Source organism: Mandrillus leucophaeus, unplaced genomic scaffold (assembly GCF_000951045.1).
Source record: "Mandrillus leucophaeus isolate KB7577 unplaced genomic scaffold, Mleu.le_1.0 Scaffold117, whole genome shotgun sequence".
Lineage (NCBI taxonomy): Eukaryota > Metazoa > Chordata > Mammalia > Primates > Cercopithecidae > Mandrillus > Mandrillus leucophaeus.
The window spans coordinates 744,884-748,901 of NW_012099987.1; positions in this window are offsets into that span (position 1 = coordinate 744,884).

Genomic DNA, 4,018 nt, shown 5'->3' on the forward strand with positions numbered 1-4,018 from the left:
GATCCTAAGTTGGAAAAGTAAGGTGTGAGGAAAGTAACCTGGCCACCCTGGCAAAAAAGAGAGCTTGACTGAATCAGTCCCTATCCCAAGAATGGGTGGATCCAGTTACCACCCAAGAGTCCTGGGCCTGAGGCCAGCTTCTGCACTGCCCTGCCCTGTCCCAGCATAACCAGGGTATGACAACTCAAGCATCCCGATGGAAGGAATGATGCAAAGAGAACCTGGCTCCTTTAGCTTCCAAGACTCAAAGAAGTGAGCTTTGTGAGAGGGAAAAGCCTGGTTGGGAATGTCGGGTAGAGGTGGGCATAACTCTATTTATAGCTTTTAAGCACTTAGACATTTGTCACATGGGACAATATTTGCACTTTTGCAAACGCCAGGGCAGTGTTAGTCCTTCTGGCTTGGGCATTCTGAGTGTTTGGATGCCCCAAGTGAGGACGTCTGGTTAGACTTCATGGTTCAGGCTAGTCCCTTGCCCAGGTTTTTCTTTTCCTTTCCCAGTCACCAGGAAAACAGACCGCCTTTGGCATTACTGAATTCTGAGCATGTCCAGAATTTGGCTTGGGGCTGCTGCTTTTTGTGTAAAGTTTGGGGAAACCTGCAGTTTTGGAAAAGCATCTGGGAGCAAGAGATACATCTTGGGTTCTTCCTTCTTTCAGAAAGGTCCTGATAGCCAAGGATGGTCCCTCTCAATTACCACATCTGTATGTCCCTGCCCCTTGGCCAAAGCCAATTAACACAGTGCAGACACCTTGCCCAAATGTCCTTATCTGAGAGCTCCAAAGAGAGAGGGATGTTCAGAGGAAGAGAATTTCTGAAACTTAATTCCTTCCTTGCCTAAATATTTGCTGTTCATCTCTTCCTTCAATTATGTGACACACTCCATACCCTTAAAAAAAATGGCTTTTTGCTCATTTGAGCTAACCTAAGTCAGTTTCTATTGTCTGCATCCACACACAGATTAAAAAAACCCTTAACCAAAATTGCTGTTCAAAGGTGCTCTGGATGAAGAGCCCAGGCACCTAAATTCATCCCTTTCCCTCTGACTCCCCCATCCCTGTCATCACGTCTTTAAATCTCAGACTCATTATCCTCTGCTTACAGCCAGAACTGAGACAATAAGGGGAAATAAAAATGAGAAAAAAATGATGACGATAATAATAATACTTATTTTTTGAGCACCTTTTATACCAGGAATTGTGTTAAGTGCTTTACATAAATCATTTTATTGAATCAAATCCTCATAAACAACTCTGGGTTTGTTAGGATGCTTTTGACTCCACGTAAGAGAAATCCAAACTCAAAAAAGCTTAAACATGAGGAAATGAGTTATTTTCTACGTAATAATAAGTCCCTACCAGGGGTAGCTTTAGGGTTGGTTAACTTAGAAGCTTGATGATGTCGTTGGGGACCCAGGTTCTTGCCATCTTTTCACTCTGTCATCCTTAGTTGGCTTGGATCTTCAGCCTGGGTCCCCTCATGACCACAATATTGCTGCTGCACTTTTAGGCATCCCATCTGCACATGACAGTATTTAGCAGAGGGATGATCTCTTCCTTGTATCTTTTTTAAGTACAATAAAAGCTTCCAAGAAGCCTCTAATTGATCACCCCTCTCATCTCAGTGGCCAGAATTGGGTCATACATGCATGCTTAATCCAACCATTGACCCAAAAGTGGGATTATTGCAATGGGCCTACACCAAGCATAATTCACCCCTGAGCTGAGAGAGGAAGAGATAAAACACTCTGGAAAAAAAAAAAAAAAAGAGAGAGAGAGAGGTCTGACCGGGCGCAGTGGTTCACGCCTGTAATCCCAGCACTTTGGGAGGCTGAAGTTGGCAGATCACGAGGTCAGGAGATCGAGACCATCCTGGACAACATGGTGAAACCTCGTCTCTACTAAAAACACAAAAATTAGCTGGGCATGGCAGCGCGTGCCTGTAATCCCAGCTACTTGGGAGATTGAGGCAGGAGAATTGCTTGAACCAGGGAGGTGGATGTTGCAGTGAGCCAAGATTGTGCCACTGCACTCCAGCCTAGCGACTGAGCTAGACTCCGTCCCAAAAAAAAGGTCTTTTTCAGCAAAGAGAAGGGGAGGAGAAACCCATTCGGTAGTTAACCAACAGTGTCCGCTGCAAACCTTCGAGATACACATGAGCAGTTCAGAGGGGCAGAGCGATTTGCCCAAGGTCCAACAACCAGTTAAAGGCAGATATGGAGTCTGAATCCAGAACCGTCCATCTCTAAAATCTCCTCTTTTAACCTATATTCTGGGAGGCAGTTAGTCCACACTAAATTCCTTTGCCTTTGAGAAACTCAAGTTGCTAAGGCTGTCCTGAGTATTTCATGAAAATAACTGGTGTAGGGGCTACAAACTGATCAGATTCAAGAGACCAAGCCACACAGCAAACTTATCTAGCCTCACTAAATCTGTTCCCTCCTGGCTCACTCAAGTCTCCTCAAATACAGTGGTGAGGAAACTTAAAAGAAGCTCAACTCAGCAAACAGCAGGCTTCAGTCTTAGATATCTGGCTTTCTGAGTGGGCATATAAATCAACAAATATCCTTTCTGTGTCCTTCCACGTCTCCTCTTATTGGTATTACCCCCTTTGAGGAATTCTTTCTTTTTTTTTTTTTTTTTTTTTTTTGAGACGGAGTCTCGCTGTGCTCCCAGGCTGGAGTGCAGTGGCGTGATCTCGGCTCACTGCAAGCTCCGCCTCCCGGGTTCACGCCATTCTCCTGCCTCAGCCTCCCAAGTAGCTGAGACTACAGGCGCCCGCCACCACGCCCGGCTAGTTTTTTGTATTTTTAGTAGAGACGGGGTTTCACCATGTTAGCCAGGATAGTCTCGATCTCCTGACCTCGTGATCCACCCGCCTCGGCCTCCCAAAGTGCTGGGATTACAGGCTTGAGCCACCGCGCCCGGCCGAGGAATTCTTTCTACCCAATTTCATTTATTTGATTCTGATAGGGACTTCCAATGACAGTACCAATACAAGACATCAAGTCTCAGCTTTTCAGGAGGCCAAGGCAGGACAATCACTTGAGCCCAGGAGTTTGAGACCCGCATGGGCAACACAGCAAGACCTCATCTCAGGCCAGGCGAGGTGGCTCATGCCCGTAATCCCAGCACTTTGGGAGGCCAAGGTGGGTGGATCATGAGGTCAGGAGATCGAGACCATCCTGGCCAACATGGTGAAACCCGTCTCTACTAAAAGTACAAAAATTAGCAGGGCATGGTAGCACGTGCCTGTAATCCCAGCTACTCAGGAGACTGAGGCAGGAGAATCGCTTGAACCAAGGAGTCGGAGGTTGCAGTGAGCCAAGATCATGCCACTGCACTCCAGCCTGGTGACAGAGCAACACTCCATCTAAAAAAAAAACAAAAACAAACAAAAAACAAACAAACACAACCCCTCATCTCTATCAGTCAATCAATTAGTCAGAGATGACATCAAAATCAAAATAGTTAAACAATGGGAAAGCACAGACACCAACCAATCATAAGGGACACTTGCAGCAGTGGCAAAGCAGGCTCCTGAATGCCCCTGGCTGGGCTTGCCATTAACTCTTACTTGTTGGGCCGTGGGGAAGTCCAGGGTGTCCCAAGGAGGTCCAGGATGGCCAGGAGATGAGGACAGGGAACTTAGGAATCTTGGGCCAATAGGTATTTACCAACAGCTATGGAAATATTTTGCTTAATGAGTTCTTAATTATAGATACTGCATTTTTTAGTTCTAGAATGCCCATTTGGTTCTTTTTTTTATAGATTTGAATGCACTGTTGAAATTTTTCATTTTTCATTTATTGTATTATTTTTCTCTATTTACCATGTTTATAATACTTATTATAAAGTCTTTGTCTGCTAACACAAATATCAGAATCATTTGTGGGTCTGCTTCTACTCCCTGCTCTTTCTCTATTTTTTTTTTTTTTTTTTTTGAGACAGGGTCTTTCTCTGTTGACCAGGCTAGAGTGTGGTGGTGCAATCACGGGTCACTGCAACCTTGACCTCCT